Here is a 17,501-nt window from a genome sequence, read left to right as displayed (position 1 = left end):
ATTAGTGTCTTTGGTGTCTTTAGGAGCCTTAGGCTCCTAGGGCCAGCCTGCCAGGCCAGAGTGTAATGGGCACAGGATTACTGATTCAGTCCTAGTGCAGGGGAGGGGAAAAAAGGAACATGACTCTTTCCAGTTCCTTTGGCTCTTTTGAAGAGGTTTTGCCTGCCAGTTCCCTGGACCTGGAGCCTTTACGTTTTCTGGGAAATTGGGAAAGGAGAGAGGTAAGGACTCCATTGGTCATTGACAAAGATGTAATAATAATAGTGACCATAACTGAGCACTTAGCTTGTATCAGGCACTTACGTATAATATCTTATTTCATTCTCCCTCAAGCCTTTGAGGGAAAATATCATGACAGTTTTACAAACGAGGAAGCTAAAGTTTAGTGAAGTTGAATAACTTCCCGAAGTCCACAGCTGGCAAGTAGCGTGTCAGATTTGAATCCAAACCTGTCAACACCAAAATCCATACCCTGAATCATTACAGAACCTAGGCTCCTGAATATTCCAGACCCAGACAAGACTCCAGACACCTGCTTTAAAAATTTTTTGTTTAATATCAGTTTACTCTTACTTTAGTCTTATAACCAAAGCAGATACAGTATCTGGTACAAAGAACTGGTCTTTGTCGCTGACCGCTAGTGAGGCAGTCCCAGTGCTCTTACAAGCACCGTGAGCTGGACTCAGAGACTGTCAGCTAAAGTCTATTGGAAAGTAAGTCACATCCAGGAAAAGGCTTTTGACTTGATTGAGGGGTCTCTGGGACTATGACCCCTCTGCTGAGGATAGGGTCAGACTAGAACCTAGCTCCTTGGGGAGCAAGGCTTTGATGGCTTCTAGCAGTCATGCTGAGGGAGGAGGGTGCTTGAATGAAAATATTTCCTTGAAGGGCAGTTACGTGTCTCTATCGTCTCTCCTACCTCCCCCACCCTGTCTCCACAACTGGCTTGTGGTAATTCAATCTAGATTCTTCTCATAGCCTATTTCACTGTGCATATGTGGCCTTTTATTTACAGCCTTTGACAGTCTGATTGGATAACAGCTTACCAGCCTGCAGGACTCAGTCCACTGCCTTGGGGGAGGGGAAGCAGAAAACACTCTGGCTTTGCTTCCTAGAGCCTAGAAGCCAAAAGGAACAGCCAAAGGAAGAGCAAAGCGTTGACCACGCTGAACAGTCAAGAAGCATAGGGGCCTTTTTTGTCCCAGCTAACTTGCTTTTGCAAATATACACTTGAGAGCTATCCTCCAAGTAGAGCAGCCCACGTTGGACCTTTCAACACCCACCCCTGGTACACTGTCTCTGGTCTTGGTGGTTTCCTGCTCCTTACTGCTCACCTATACCCAGCATTAGGAGGCTTTATCTCTCTTCATCCACTGCTGCATCCTCCATCCCCTCCATCTGAAGAAATCAGTCTGTCAAGGTAGGAACTAAATCTTTCCTAATTCTCTATAGTCCTCCTCTCTATCCCTAACCTACATCCTCAAAAGAGGTAGGATTTACAGCAAATTCTCAATCTTTAGAGACTTCTAACTGTAGCAGTTAGAAGCAAAGCACTTGGAAGTGTAGGGATGTGTGTGTGTGTATCTGTGTATTTATGTTGAAAGGGAGGAGGATGAGAGGGAGGACATTTATTAGCACACTTCATAGGAACCTTCCATTGGGCCCAAGGTTTTAAGTTGGCTTAGTTTGTAATTAGAGCTGAAAGGGACCTTAAGAAGTCATCTGATTTAGCCTTCTGCCTCCACAAACAGGTGCTATGAGTTGAACTAAGGAGGGAATCAAATGATTGATCTAATGGAGGAAGGCATACCCTTGCTGGCTGGATTGGTGGAAGAGAATATTTATCTAGGTGTAATCCCTTTTGAGCGAAGGAGAACCTGGAACAAAGCTGAGTTTATTATGATTTTATTTTTATGGAATAAAGGAAAGCGACCCTTTACAGCTCAGTGAGGTCAGTGGCTTCTAGCTTATTCTTTTCGTGGGTATAATTCCTAGTGCTGCAGTCTCCTCTCAGCTGAGCCTGAGAGGTAAAAGGCTTGGAACTTGTTTGGAGTTCTACCCCTAGATGTTCTGTCTGTGATTTTGGTTACATTAAAGGTGCCTGCATATTTCCAGTTCATAAGGGAGGTGACAGACTTGGGGAAAAGAAGATAAACCCACACCAGGTGGTCCTAGGAAAGAGCCCATTCTACTTCAGAACCAAACTTCTTCTAGAGTGTGTTTGACTTTTGGGAGTGGACTTTTAGCTGAACCTTTCTGTAACATATTTTTTGTTGTTTTTAATTTTTTGCTGCATTGGGTCTTCGCTGCTGTGCGCGGGCTTTCTCTAGTTGCGGCGAGTGGGGACTACTCTTCATTGCGGTGCGCAGGCTTCTCATTGCCATGACTTCTCTTGTTGCGGAGCACGGGCTCTAGGCGCACGGGCCTCAGTAGTTGTGGCACGTGGGCTCAGTAGTTGTGGCTCACGGGCTCTAGAGCGCAGGCTCAGTAGTTGTGGCGCGCGAGCTTAGTTGCTCCGCGGCATGTGGGATCTTCCCGGACCAGGGCTCGAACCCGTGTCCCCTGCATTGGCAGGTGGATTCTTAACCACTGTGCCACCAGGGAAGTCCCTCTGTAACATATTTGAGAAGCCAAAAGCAAAGCAAGCTCTGTGCTTCGAAAGAAGACTCTACATTAGGGAGGCCTGGTAAGGAGGCAGGCTAGGCCTCTTCTAACACACTCGCAGCACGCTGGCTGGCCTCACCTGGAGTCCAAAATAGTATAATACCAGCTCGGAACAGTGGCCTCCTCAGCTAGGAGCAGCTACACACAACCTGGAGGAAAGATAGATGCGCTCCTGGGCATTGGCTGCTATTGCATTTGTGAATCAGACTCCTGATGCCATATCCAGGTGCTCTCAGGCACCTAACAGCCTATTTATTCTCTCCTTGCAACTCAGCCCAGACACCACAGGAATCACTATTACCACCAATTCTTAAATCTCCAAATTCTTTCAGCACCTCTCACACATTTCAGAAGTATTTGTTTTATAGGTAATTCAGAGTATCCATCAAATCTCATGGCCTATAAAGGCATAGAACCTTAGCAGGCCTGAAGGGTAATTATACAAACTGATTTTTCTGAATTCACATAGAAGGTTATTTTCTGTACTCAGAAGTAAGTCTGCTGTTGGTGCAGTTAATTGACATCATTTTCCAAACATATTTGATTTGAGAGCCATGAAAAAAGAAAGATGATTTCTCTCAGTTAATAATTTGTTTCACTCCCCATTTCCCCGACCCCAACCAACCATGTTCAGTCTTGCCTTTGTCTTTCCCGAGAGGTTTTCAGAATTTCTTCCTCTGAGCCCTAGGGTCCCCCGGAAGTGCCTTTGGGGGCCCCTGCAGTGGAGAGAGGGAGTTGGAGTGTATGGGGCCTTAGGCCTTCCCTGCTTCAACCAGAATAGCTCTGTTTTATGTGTTGGGGCTAAAAAGTTTGAAACCACCGCTCTAACCCTTGTCTTACATCCTAAATGTCTTTCTTGCTGCCCTAGCCCTCCCCAGAGACATGTTGGCAATGATTTTAACAAAATTATGAGCCTCTCAAGTTGAGCTTTTTACCCCTAAACATCCAGCACAGTGCTTTATACACAGTAGAAGTGTGTGCAGTGAATACTTGTGGCTTGATTGCTTGTTTGATTGATTGATTGATTGACTCCTGAGATGATATTAATTAATGGCCTTGGGATGCTTCTACATCAGAGAAGAGAGTATATAGTAAATCATAGTTTTTTTTTATTTGTTATGATTTGGGCACTTCTGACCTTTCCTACTGCAATCAGTCATGCAGTCTGAGGTAAAAACATGGCCAAAAGGAGTTACTTAACATAGGTTATTGCTGGTGTAGAGGATACCTGACTAGGTCAACACAAGCAAAAGTACTTCCAAAGAAGTGTGTCCTGAGGTAAAAGGTAAGCAGAGTGATTATTGGAAAACACTAGGGACAGAAATGTACTAAGATAACATAGCCTTATCTATTTTTCAGTATTGCTTGCTTTCGCTAAAAATTACCTGCCTGATAGTTTCCAAAACTACTCAATGTCTTGATTATGGGAAGTACAAATCTTTTTCTTCGCTAAGCTGCCTTAAAACACCATCCAAGCTGTTTATCTGTAGCCTCCAGTATACATCTACATATCTTTTGAAGGGGGGGGGGTGGCTTTATTTTGGTTTTAATCAATTTATGTTTTATAAAAGTGATATATATGTTTAGTTTTTAAAAAGCCAAATAATAGAAAAAGGACATTAGTGGGAAAACTGGCAAAATCCATATAGTCTGCAAGTTTAGGTAATAGTAGTATATTCAATGATGATTTCCTTGTTTTAACAAATGCACCATGATTATGTAAGATGGTAACATTAGGGGTACTGGTTGAAGGACATACGGGAACACTCTTAACTATCTTTGCAACTTTTCTAAAAATTATTCCAAAATAAATAGTTAATTTAAAAAAATTTGTACACAATAATGAAGATCTTCACAATGAAAAAGAAAAATGCCAAGTAGTGCCAAATCTGAGATAATGACCAACAAAATCAATAATACCAGCAATAGATTATGACCCATTGAATTAAAAAAAAAAAAAAAAAGCCGAGAATCTATACCAATACCAAAAAAATAAATAGGAAGGAAAAGGGAAATCTTTCTCATATTGGAATGCCAGCTAATAAATGTAGGAGGAATAATAGAGAGAAAATCATCATTTTTCAACCATCACAGTAAATAACTAATTCAGGTAAAAATCTTCAATGGATGCTGGCATTTTTAAAGAGTAATAACAATGCATTACATTTCTATAAAACATTTATAATTTATAGAGCACTTTCACACACTGTTTTGAGTAGACACTGTTCAGATCCGTAGCATGAGGTATAATATCTCCCCTTAGCCTCCACATCTTTTTTTTCACCTAGTGATTCCCTATAGAATAGCCTGATCCAGGCCTAAGAATGCTCAGTAGCCAATGGTTATATTCAGATATATTTTCACCACCCTGGATCTCTCTAATAAGTCTCTTGCTAATTGCTTATCTTTGAGATTTTATCCTTTATTTAAAACATTTCACACATAGCTGATTCGTGTTCTGTATCTGGCATTCTTAATATTTGAAATTCTTGCAGTTTAAATCTATTATTTGTTTTCTGTTATTCATTCATGGTATCTTGTTTCCATGTATATTTGTGATCTTTGATACAAACTAATTTTTGCTTACTCTTTAATTTTGAGAATGCTGTCAACTTAAGTCGGAGATATTTTCCTCCAAAAGTTGGGAGGAACCACCAACCCTGGATCACTTGAGCTTGCTTCAAGAGTCTCAGCCTACTATGGGGGTCTTGGGTTTGGCTCCCTCACCTTACTAGTGGTCCAGGGCTTGTCATTCTGACCATAATAGGAATGCTTTGGGAATTAGCCCTCAAGAAACTGTTGTTTTACCCCTTGCTTATTCCACAGCTCATGATTTTTTTTTCCCCCTTTTGGGGGGTAGGGCAAGTAACCTTGGAGATTTTTCCTATTTACTGTAAGCCCTGAAATGCTTTAAAAAGTATATGTTATACAGGATATAGTTTTTTGTAGTAGAAGGGACTCCCTTAATATCTTGTTCACTGTAATGCAGGAAGCAGAAGTCTCTCTGTACAATTTGGTATCCTACTTTTTTTTATTAGCTTTTAAGCCTTTTTCTATACCAGTAAACATTCATTATAAACGTAATTCCTATGGTTTCATTATATTCCATTGCATGGCTAGACCACCATTTAATTAGGCATTTTTCTATTAGATGTTTAGAATGTTTTCAGTTTTTTGCTGTTGCAAATAATACTGCATTGAACATCATTGTGGTAATGTGAGGTAAATCGGGGGTTGAGGATATAAAGGAAAAGCATAGCTGTTACTCTGGGGAGGGGTTGTAAACTCAAATGCTTTGTAGGATCCAGGCAAATAAAGCAAATGAGTAAAGTGAAGCAATGAAGCTGACTAGTACAAAAGACCAAAGGGAATGGTGGGAACATGTCAAACTGAAGGGCACATGCCCATCTTATAAATAAGGGCAGCCACATCTCCAGCTGATTGTTACCATCTAGGAATGAGGGACTGGTATGGTCAGTTCTTCTGATTTTTCAAGCAACACAAACTGGAAGTTAAAAAAAAAAATTTTATGGTGGCATTTTTACCGTGCAAACCACATAAAATCTGTCGACACACAAGATGTGACCATCAGCCTGTCACTTTGCAACCTTTGCTCTAGGATCATGACTAGGGGAATAAATGGTGGGGAAGTACTGATTGAAGACATGGCTGTTCAGTCATCTTTCCATTCTCAGTACAAAATAGAGAGAAATGAGGAGTTAAGAGTTTAAGATCTTGGCCTTGAAGATTTATTTACTAAGGTTCAGCTTTTTGGTTTTCATCTTCCTTCCTTCCTTCCTCACCTCTTATCAAATATGCTATTCTCAGGCTAAGCTAACCTTCTGAAAGCGGACTTGAGTCCAGCTAGCCCACTGGGCTTGCCATTCAGTAGCTTTACCAAACATTGGTGGTGACCTACTAAGTGCCAAGGCTCTGGGCTCAGAATTACTTATCAAGATATAAGACACAGTCCCACCTTCCAAAAGTCTGCTGTCATCAAGAGATAAATAACAAAATAAAATGGCCAAGACTTGGTACCAAATGAGTTGTACAGATAATTGGTATTGAAAAAGTTCAGAAGAAAAGACTTTCATGATAAAGAAAAGCTTCCAGAAATGGTAGAATTTGAGCTAGATCCTTTTTTTAAAAAAAGGCAAGGGAAATAGGGAGAGAGAGCATTCCAGATATCTTCCCAGTGGAGTGAGCCAAAACTCAAAATTCAGAATAAATTTGGCATGTGATGGAACATGGTTGGATAAGTAGGAAGGAACTTTGAATACCACATTGAGGAATTTGGATTATCCTGTAGGCAGTTGGGAGCCACTAAAGGCTTTTTAGTAGTAAGGTGACGTATTGAAGGCAGTACTTGGGGAGATTAGTCTTGTGTCAGTATATAGGATAGCTGGGAGGAAAGAGCCAAAATGGAAGCAAGAAAGCTAGTTAGAAGACTATGTAATAATTCAGAGGAGGGGTGCTGCAGGTCTGAACTAGGATGATAGGAGTAGGGATGGGAACTTGAAAGGCAAGTGGTTAAGAACACTGACTTTGGAATCAGACAGTTCTGTGTCTGAATCCCAGGTCAGACATTACTGACTGAGTTACCTTAGGAAGGTTATTTAATAGCTCTGAGCCTCAGATTTCTCATCCATGAAATAGAGATACTAATACTTAGCTTAGAGAGTGGTTATATGGATTAAATGAGATAATGTAAGTGCTTAGCATAGTAGTTGGAATGTGGTAAGAGCACAGTAAATTATTAGATCAATGCCTAAAACATCGGAAGTTAGACTCAGCATGACTTGGTGATTGTCTGAATGTGAGGAGAGAGTCCAGATGATTCCTGTATTTTCAATTTTGTGTTACTGGTAGTCCAAAGAAAGCTGATTTGAAATAGAAAAATCAATTTGGCTTTATTTTTTTATTTTTTATTTTTAAGGACAGTCTCCTTAATATTTATTTGTTTGTTTGTTTGTTTATTGGCTGCATCAGGTCTTAGTTGCCGCATGTGGGATCTTCCATTGCAGCGTGCGGGCTCCTCACTGCAGTGCGCAGGCTTCTCTCTAGTCATGGTGTGCGGGCTCCAGAGCGCGTGAGCTCAGTAGTTGCAGCACGCGGGCTCTCCAGTTGTGGCGCCCGCGCTCCAGAGCATGTGGGCTCAGTAGTTGTGGCGCATGGGCTCAGTTGCCCTGCGGCATGTGGCATCTTAGTTCCCCGACCAGGAATCGAACTGGCATCCCCTGTATTGCAAGATGGATTCTCAACCACCGGACCACCAGGGAAGTCCCTCAATTTGGTTTTAAACATGTTGAATTTGAGGTAATAATGAGAAGTATCTAATACGGTATTGGAGATTTGATTCTGGAAACGCAGGAAGAATGTAAGATTTGGAAATCAACAGTATAATGGGAAGGGCTAAACACTTCTCAGGTTGAAAAAGACTTCAGGTCTGAGCCCTGCTGTAAATCTACCTTTAAATGTAGGTCAGGTATTGTATTAAACAACTAAGAAACAATGATCTAAGAAGTAGAACTAGGAGGGTTGTTGTTATGGAAGCCAAAGGCAAAAGAGCGTTTCAGTAGGAGGGGATGGCTAAGTGTCCGGCAATTTAAATATTATGGGTTTAAAAATTAGAACTGCTTCAGACAGTTCATGTATTAATTAAAAGAAGACAGACTTCCGATGTTTAAGAAATAGTTAAGGAGAAAGTAGGATTAACATAGTTCATTGTTCTAAGAATTTTGGTATTGAAAAAAACAGAAGGAAGGGGGAATTGTCTAAGGTCCTTAGGTTGACATGGCAGTGATACCCTCTGCTTTCTAGTACACCTGAGTTTCTGCCACCCCACGCCCACCCAGTCACAGAGCCTTTAAAGACTCCTGCCTCTGTGGAGCTGAGCAACACCATTCACTGCTGCAGTTTCTTTTTTTTTTAACAGCTTTATTGAGATATAATTGACATCTGTTTCACCATTTAAAGTATACTATTCAAAAAAGAGGGGATATATGTATATGTATATACTATTCAAAAAAGAGGGGATATATGTATACGTATAAGGTGATTCACTTTGTTGTACAATAGAAACTAATACAACATTGTAAAGCAACTATAATCCAATAAAAAAATTTTTTAAAAGTATACTATTCAATTGTTACTAGTATATTCACAGAGTTGTGCAACCATCACCATAATCTAATTTTAGAACATTTGCATCATCCCTAAAAGAAATCCCAAACCCAATAACAATCACTCCCCATTTTCCCTTCCCCCAAGTCCCTGGCAGCCACCAACCTACTTTTTTTTTTTTTTAATAAATTAATTAACTTATTTATTTTGGCTGCATTGGGTCTTTGTTGCCACGCGTGGGCTTTCTCTAGTTGTGGCGTGCAGGGGCTGCTCTTCGTTGTGGTGCACGGGCTTCTCATTCCGGTGGCTTCTCTTGTTGCGGAGCACGGGCTCTAGGCACGTGGGCTTCAGTAGTTGTGGCACATGGGCTCAGTAGTTGTGGCTCGTGGGCTCTAGAGCACAGGCTCAGCAGTTGTGGCGCACGGGCTTAGTTGCTCCGCGGCATGTGGGATCTTTCCGGACCAGGGCTCGAACCCGTGTCCCCTGCATTGGCAGGCAGATTCTTAACCACTGCACCACCAGGGAAGTCCCACTAATCTACTTTTTGTCTCCATAGATTTGCCTAGTCTGGGCATTTCATATAAATGCAGTCAAACAATATGTGGCCTTTTGTGTTCAGCATCTTTCACTTAGCATAATGTTTTCAAGGTTCATCCATATTGTAGCGTGTTTCTTTTTATTACCAAATAATATTCCATTTTATGAATATACCACATTTTATCTATCCATTCGTCTGTTAATGGATATTGAGTTAGTCCCACTTTTTGGCTATTATAAATAATGCTGCTATGAACATTCATATGCAAGCTTTTGTGTGAAGATATGTTTTCATTTCTTTGGGGTAGATATCTAGGAGTAGAATTTCTGGGTCATATGGTAACTCTGTGTTTTACATATTGAGGAACTACCAGACTATTTTCTAAAGTGACTGAACCATTTTACAATCCTCCCAGCAATATATGAGGGTTCTAATTTCTCCACATTGTCATCAACACTTGTTATTGTCTCTCTTTTTTATTTAGCCATTCTAGTAGGGGGTAGTATCTCATTTAAGTTTTGATTTGCACTTCCCTAATAACTAATGATGTTGAGCATCTTTTCATGTGCTTATTGACCATTTGTATGTCTCCTTTAGAGAAATGTCTATTCAGATCCTTTGCCCATTTTTAAATTGGGTTATGTGTCTTCTTATTGCTGAGTTGTAAAAGTCCTTTATGTATTCTGGATAGAAGTCCCTTATCATATACATGATTTGCAAATGTTTTCTCCCATTCTGTGGGTTGTCTTTTCACTATCTTGATTGTGTTCTTTAAAGCACAAAAGTTTTAAAGTTTTATGAAGTCCAACTTACCTATTTTTTTCTTTTGTCACCTGTACTTCTGGTATCATGTCTAAGAATGCATTACCTAACTCAAGGTTATGAAGGATTATTCCTTTTTTTGCTAAGCTTTCTTTTAACAGACCTTTTATTTTTTTCTCATGAACAGCAGGGGGCTTCTCTGTCAGCCTTTTGAGTCAGATCTGCCCACCACTTACTTTCATTTACTCTCTCACTCTTTTTGTATTACTCTTATTCAACAAGACTTTGACTAACCACCTTCTATAAGCCAAACACTGTGCTAGTATTATAGGAAACACAAAATAAAAATGATACTGTCTTAAGCTCTGGGTATTGGGGATACAGAGATGACTATAACTTGGACTTTGCAGTCTAGAAGAGCCATTAAGGCAGATATGCAAAAAAGAACATAACCATGTCAAGTGACAAATGATTTACTTAATCAAAACCTCTCATGAACTGATGTTAGTTTCTTTTTTTTTTTTTTTTTATTGTGGCTCACGGGCCTAGTTGCTCCGCGGCATGTGGGATCTTCCCAGACCAGGGCTCGAACCCGTGTCCCCTACATTGGCAGGCAGATTCTCAACCACTGTGCCACCAGGATGTTAGTTTCTGATGAAGCTTCCATCAGTATACAATGAAATAAGAAAAATAATGACAGTGTGCTTTTTTAATGAAATGATGGTGATGGTTGATGTAGGGTGTTTTTTGCTGTTGTTGTTTAATGATCTTACTTGACGATATAAGAAATTGGCAATCCCATATTGATCCCCTGGCTTTTGTGGGATTTTTTTCTTGTCTGTAAAATCAACAACCTGCAGCCACAGTTCAGAAGACAGAGATCATTTCTGGCTCCAAGGTGATCAGTGAAGACTTGATGGAGGAGTTGATCTGGGCCTTGTAGGTTTTGGATAATTCCTCATAGGTTTAACCAAGTGTAACAGGCAGGAGAATCTAAACAAAGAGTGGAAAGAGCTTATGAAACAGGTTTGAAGGACTACATGACCGGGGATGGGAAGTAAGGTTGGGTAGAGAGGGAGTAGACAGCCAAGATGGAGGGCCTTGAAAGCCAAAATGAGTTTGAACTTGATTCTCTGGGTAATGGGAAACCATTAAAAGGGGCTGGAGTGACATGTTGAATAAAGATGGGGCTTCAGGAAGATGAATCTGGCAGTACTAGATAGAAGGTAAATTGTAGGTGAGAAGACTAGTTAGGAGACAGTTGTGGTTTATAATGTGATGGTTTTTATATTTTGTTTCTAGCCAGAAAAAAATTTGATCTTCTCATCAAAGCCCTATAGATCTTTGGCTAGAGTTGGTGGAAAGTAGGTGATGACGTGGTCTGTGATATAGTGAAGTAAGTTAAGCACTGAAAGTATGATAGCTGCCACCTTCTGTAGGCAGCTGGAAACATTTCCTAAGTAGTAGCTCTCCAGTACAATGCATGGCTTAGCCTCACAAAAATTTCAAGGACAAAGACCCTGGGCCCAGAGCTCTTACTGGAATTCTAAGCACTGGTCATGCAGATTGACTTTGCCCCAGCGTACAGCCCAGCTAGGGGAGAGGGAAGTACAGTGACACCTTTCACTGTCCTTGAGGGGATCGTTCATGGCTAGTTTTATGAACAGCTGCCTTCCTCTTTCCTTCCCTTCCTCATTGTTTCCTGCTTTGTAGGATCAAGAAGCCATGGCCCCTCAAACATTTATTTCAAGGTTGGAGATAGGTTTTTGGGTCTTCAGCAACTTCTGTTCTTCTACAACTCAGTTCATCTTAGGATGCTATCACTGAGCACTTGAGTCTCATAGGGAATAGAAGCAACAATAAGGGGAAAGAAACAACGTATCTTCTGGATCCTGAGTGGTAGCTGATGTGGTCCTGGCCAGTAGACCTAAGGCTTCTTTTTAGGGACCTGAAATCCAAGGGCTTGCTTGTGGGGTCCAGATGGTAGTCAATACTGGAAGGAGCTCTATGCAGGGCTAGTGCTTGGGGGCCAAGCCCATCTTGAGACCATCTCTGTGTTCAAGGATGGCAGCAGGCGGCAGTGGCATGAACTGGACAGAGACATGCTGCTACTTACTGTACAACTGGCTCTGGCTCTGGCTTCTCCACTGTCTACTGATTCCCACAGAACTGGCCCAGAACCTGACGAGGGTGGAGCAGGGAAGGGGTGGAGGGCTCTGTAGGTCTTCAGACGGAACTGAGAATTTTCTCTGGCCTGGGGAAGACCACTCCTTTTCCTTAGCCTTCCTTTCCCTAGGAAAATAGGCTTCCTGCCCCCTGGCCTGGCTAAAGGGACTCTGCCTTCCCACAGGCCCAGCTGGACCCCACTCAGTACTGACCAAAAACTGATATAGGTGAGAGGGCGGAAGGTTCTGCTACAGCAGCCCCACTAGCAGACCCTCTGAAGATCCAGGGAACTGAAGTGGACCCTGTGGTAGGAAGGGGGCCTGTAGCCAACTTGATCCTAAGGCTCACTACCACCCTGTATATAGAAGCCTCTATGGCCCAGTCTCTCTTTTTTTCTGAGACAGATCCCGTCTCTCTGAAGAGGCACACCCTAGAAAGCCATTGCCAAGTCTAGGAACTTGGTGTTACTGCTGGCGGAATGATGACTGGTCCCCACAGCCTCCCTGCAGGGCTTCAGGAACCCCCTCCCAGGCTGGCTGCTCCACCCTGAGGCTAGTCTGGAATCCTAGTGAAGGGAAAAAGCTGGAAAACAAGGAGTCATTCAGAGTGGGTGAAAAGAGGAGGGAGAGGTTTCTGGCTGAGATCTAAAAGGAGGGGCCTAAGGAAGGAAGGAAGCTCTAAGCCTCCTCCCAGACCTTTTCCCTGAGACTCCTAGGGATGAGAGAGGAGCGAGGCCCAGCTCTCTCGCTATTTTTCTTTGCCGCTTTAAAGGAGACTTCTCATCTTCCAGCACTGACTGCCCTCAGTGGCTGACTCCTTTCTCTACCTTCCCCCTTCCCCAGGCTAAAGGGCCCACAGGGACTGGCAGGGAGGAAGGCTGAGCGGCTGTACTGTGGGCATGCCTGTTCCTTTCCCTTCCCCCTTCCCTTAGCAGCAACGTCACCGCAGCACCAGAGGCAGCAGCAGCGGCAAGGATACTGGGGCTGGGATTGCGCAGCCTCCCTGCATTAGCAACGATGCCATTGTATTAGCAGAAATCAGCTCTTAGGAAATCAGCCCAGCTCCCCCTGTGTGGTCCTGTGGAACAGTGCCTCAGCTTGAACTGTCAAGATAGAGCTTGGTCGGAGTGCAAAAGGAACAGAAGCCTCCAGATACAGCTAAGGCTCCTTACAGAGGTATGGCTCAGCGGAGCTGGGGGGAGGGGCAGGGCAGAGATGCTAGAATAACTGATCAGCACATTTGGGCCCTGGCTTCGAGGGTTGGCTTTGTCTTCCCGAAAGAGGGAGAGAGAGTGAGAGCGAGCGTGAGCGCAAACATTAGACAAGCTCATCCACGCATACATTTGGGCTGTGGTGCAGAGATGGGGAAGAACAGAGGCTTGGGCTAATGCTATTTTGTCAAGAAGCAGAAAATCCCCTTCTTCCTTCCTGAGCATCTCTAATGAGGCTGTTATAGTGCGGGTCAGCGTAGAGGGGGTCAGATCTAGAAACAAAGGCTTAATAGGGAGGAGATACCCCTACAGCTACTGTAAGTTTACGATGGAGACATGCAGGGATCCACACAGGAGGTACTGGGAAGCATTGAGTCCATCCTTTACCTCCATGCACATATGTACATGCACATAGACACACATACCATATCTTCTGGAGCTGTGGGAGCCAGGAGGCTACAGATAAGGATGGAATAAGAAAGAATGTTGACCAAGAGGCTCCACATTATTGGTTGGTGAGGAGAAGTAGTGCCTAGGGCACCTGACCTATTATAATTGGTCTTCTTATACAGTCTTAGATTCCTAACAGGAAGAGACCTAAGCATAAGTTGATACTCCCAAATCCACCCTCCTGCTCTCTTCCCTTCAATCCTGTCCAAGAAAGAACCCAGACAGGAAAAGGGTTATCAGTCCTACTGAGGCTCCCCATCAGACCTCAGGTCAAGGTCAGATTGCTAGAGAGTAACAGCTGAGTATCACCATCTTCCCCGTCCTTCAGGAGGCTAAAAAAAGAGGGAAGGGATTCTATGACTGGCAGAAAGATGCTGAAGACCAAAGACAAGGGAAACCTTTCTTCTGAAGTTTAGAACATCTTCCTGCCCAGAGTTACCCTATTGCTGAGCAGATAGGAAGAGTTCATTAAATTCCCATCTCCATTGATCACCTTGGTGGAGGATTCAAAAACATATGCTAATAGGAGTCAGTAGTTCCATGTTGCGCAAAATGTGGTTGGATAATGCATTGGGAAGTTGTGGGAGGTGTTAGTTCCCAGGAAGCACCTAGGAATGTGAACTACAGAGCAGGGGAAAGGGGCGTTGAGGACTGTGAATGAGGCAGGGAGATGTGAGCTGGGAACTGGGGCAGGAGGTGGGATTGAAGAGTGTTTATTAGAGCATGGGGCAGTAATATGAAAGGGACTGTGGGTTCAGAGAATAGTAAAGTGGGTAAGTATAAACTGTGTAAATGGAAACTAGAGTGTGAGCCTGTCCAGGAAAGGTAGAAAGCATCTGCTTTGGTAGCAGAGTAAATGTAGGGGCTTTAGGAAGAGGGTGTGGCCCTGATCTTTTCTCTGAGAGGCAGTTGTAGTGGAAAGAATTAAGAATTGGGCAGACCTGGATTTGCGTCCATCTCAGCTGTATAATTATGGACTAACTTCTCACACTTGCTAAGCTTCAGTTTTCTCATGTGTAAAATGGGGATGATTATGTCTACTTTAAACGATTATAGTGAAATTAGAGATGATATATGTAAAACACCTTACATGTAAGTTCTCAGTAAATGATCACTAATAAATAGTATTATTATAATAGGCCAGGAGACACCCATTTGTGATGAGGGCCAGGAGGAGGGCTCTCGTGGAGAGCTTTCCCTGATTCTAGAGATCTAGACCTCGTAACTTTATGCTGACTAAGCCCACCACTTCTTTGTCCACCTGGCAGGCAGAGCTGAGCACTTTCTTCTACTTTCTTCCTATTCTGGGTTCTCTGTTCCTTCCCCATCTTCATCTCCCATGTCTCTCCATTTAATCAGGGTACAAAAAGCGTCTGGAATGAGCTCTTCCATCTCACTGTTTTCTCTTCACCTTTATTAGCGCTCATGGGCCACAATATTAAACTTGTCTTGTTATAGAACATGTCTCTCCCGGGGGAGAAGTCTAACAGATATGCTCTCAGTAAATGTGTTCTGTGGTGTTTGAAATCAAGTCACGTGTACAGTATACTCTCATTACATTCCTAACTGATCAAGAAAAAATGTCAAACATTAGGATTCCTGACTCTTGACTTAATTCTGTCATTTATCCATTGAGAGATCTTGGGCAAGTCATTTGTTTTTTCTAGGTGTTGATTTCCTTATTTTTTTAAGTAAAGAAATGGCTCTGCCTATTCTGGTGCATTGTTGTGAGGATCAATGAGATGACATACATAAAGAAGTGCTTTGTAAAAAATGTGAAAGTGTCGGGGCAAAAGGCATGAGTACAAAGTCTAATGAGGTATCTGTAGAACTTTACCTTAGTTGGCTGAACTGGAGTTGTCTGTGGAGAAACTATTGGCAGATGAGGAAGGAATAAGACTTTCTCCGAGATAGAAAAATATAAAATAAAATGAAGTCAACCAGTGAAGGAGCTTTACGCTTAAAATAGGATTCAACACAACCTAAATATAAAAGCTAAAACTATACAGCATTTAGGAAAAAAAACAGGAAAATTTCTTTATGATCTTGGGACAGGCAAAGCTTTCTTAGACAGCATACAGAAAGATTTAACCATAAAGAAAAAAAACAGATAAATGGGACTTCATAAAATTAAAAACTTCTATTAATTAAAAAATACCATTAAGAAAACAAATGGGCAAGCCACATTTGAGAAAAGGCCACTTGAGAAAATATTCTCAAGACATACATCTGACAAAGGACTTGTATCCAGAATAAATTTTAAAACTCCTACAACTCAACAATAAAAAGACAAGTCAGTTTTTAAAATGGGTGGAACAGGAGTCGATAACTAACCTACTGTGCCTACCATGTTCCAAGCACTATGTGTGGGTTCTAGGGACACAGGGTTGACTATATCCCTAGATACAGCCCCTACCCTGTTCCTCAAGGAACTGCACTCTAGTCTGGGGACAGATACGTAAACATAACATAATAAACCTTCAGTGCCCTCCAGCCAAAGGTTCTCCATCACCCTCCACATTCATTTGTGCTTTATCCCTGATTCAGAGAGTCAGCTTTCCAGACTCTGTGTGTTGCTCTGTTTCTCCATTTGAATGCGTATATGACCCAGTCAGTGGTTTTGTGGGTCAAAATCAGAAACTCTTATGTGCGTATTACTTGTGAATGCCTTTTGAAAATGGTGCTATAAAAGGGGGTGGAGGGGTATTCATTGAAGATCAAGTGATGGCTGTAGCCCATAGGTACTCCTAAAATTACTTCCATGTGTACAAGAAAGTTCTTTATGCTCCATTTAGTCCAGGCCTCAGATTGTGGCCTGGACCCTGGGGAAGCCTAGTACTGTACGTAAGGGGAAGCCCCCTTCCCAAGCCCCAAACCCACAGTATCTGTAGCACTTAAAGAAAAAAAAAAACTGTGTAAATTATGTATATAGGGGATTCCCTGGTGGCGCAGGGGTTAAGAATCTGCCTGCCAATGCAGGGGACACGGGTTTGAGCCCTGGTCCGGGACGATCCCACATGCCGCGGAGCACCTAAGCCCATGCGCCGCAACTACTGAGCCTGCGCTCTAGAGCCCATGAGCCACAGCTACTGGAGCCCATGTGCCTAGAGCCTGTGCTCTGCAACAAGAGAAGCCACCACAATGAGAAGCCACGCACTGCAACGAAGAGTAGCCCCCGCTCACCGCAACTAGAGAAAGCCCGCGCACAGCAACAAAGACCCAACGCAGCCAAAAGTAAATAAATAATTAATTAATTAAAAATATATATGTACATTACAGATATTTATTAGAAAGTTAGATGAAACAAAGAGAATAAAATTAAAAAATAATCAAAAATCGGGCTTCCCTGGTGGCGCAGTGGTTGAGAATCTGCCTGCTAATACAGGGGACACAGGTTCGAGCCCTGGTCTAGGAAGATCCCACATGCCACGGAGCAACTAGACCCGTGAGCCACAACTACTGAGCCTGTGCGTCTGGAGCCTGAGCTCCGCAACAAGAGAGGCCACGATAGTGAGAGGCCCGTGCACCGCGATGAAGAGTGGCCCCCACTTGCCACAACTAGAGAAAGCCCTCGAACGGAAACGAAGA

General features: G+C 42.7%; 1 protein-coding gene across 3 annotated transcripts in view; it reads left to right on the top strand.

Moving 5' to 3' along the window:
* Positions 1–17,501, top strand: part of RUSC2 (RUN and SH3 domain containing 2) — a 59,809-nt gene that overhangs the window by 24,753 nt on the left and 17,555 nt on the right. For 2 of the 3 annotated variants that reach the window (XM_061200293.1, XM_061200295.1), the window contains exon 1: positions 12,966–13,428. The exons of the other annotated variant lie outside the window; for it this stretch is intronic. The gene's annotated coding sequence lies outside the window, so the exon portion shown is untranslated. Of the gene's footprint in view, positions 1–12,965; positions 13,429–17,501 lie in introns of those variants that run through there. 3 annotated transcript variants of the gene reach the window in all.

Source organism: Eubalaena glacialis, chromosome 9 (genome assembly GCF_028564815.1).
Source record: "Eubalaena glacialis isolate mEubGla1 chromosome 9, mEubGla1.1.hap2.+ XY, whole genome shotgun sequence".
Lineage (NCBI taxonomy): Eukaryota > Metazoa > Chordata > Mammalia > Artiodactyla > Balaenidae > Eubalaena > Eubalaena glacialis.
The sequence above is the reverse complement of the archived record's forward strand: the minus strand, read 5'-3'. Positions and strand labels throughout refer to the sequence as shown.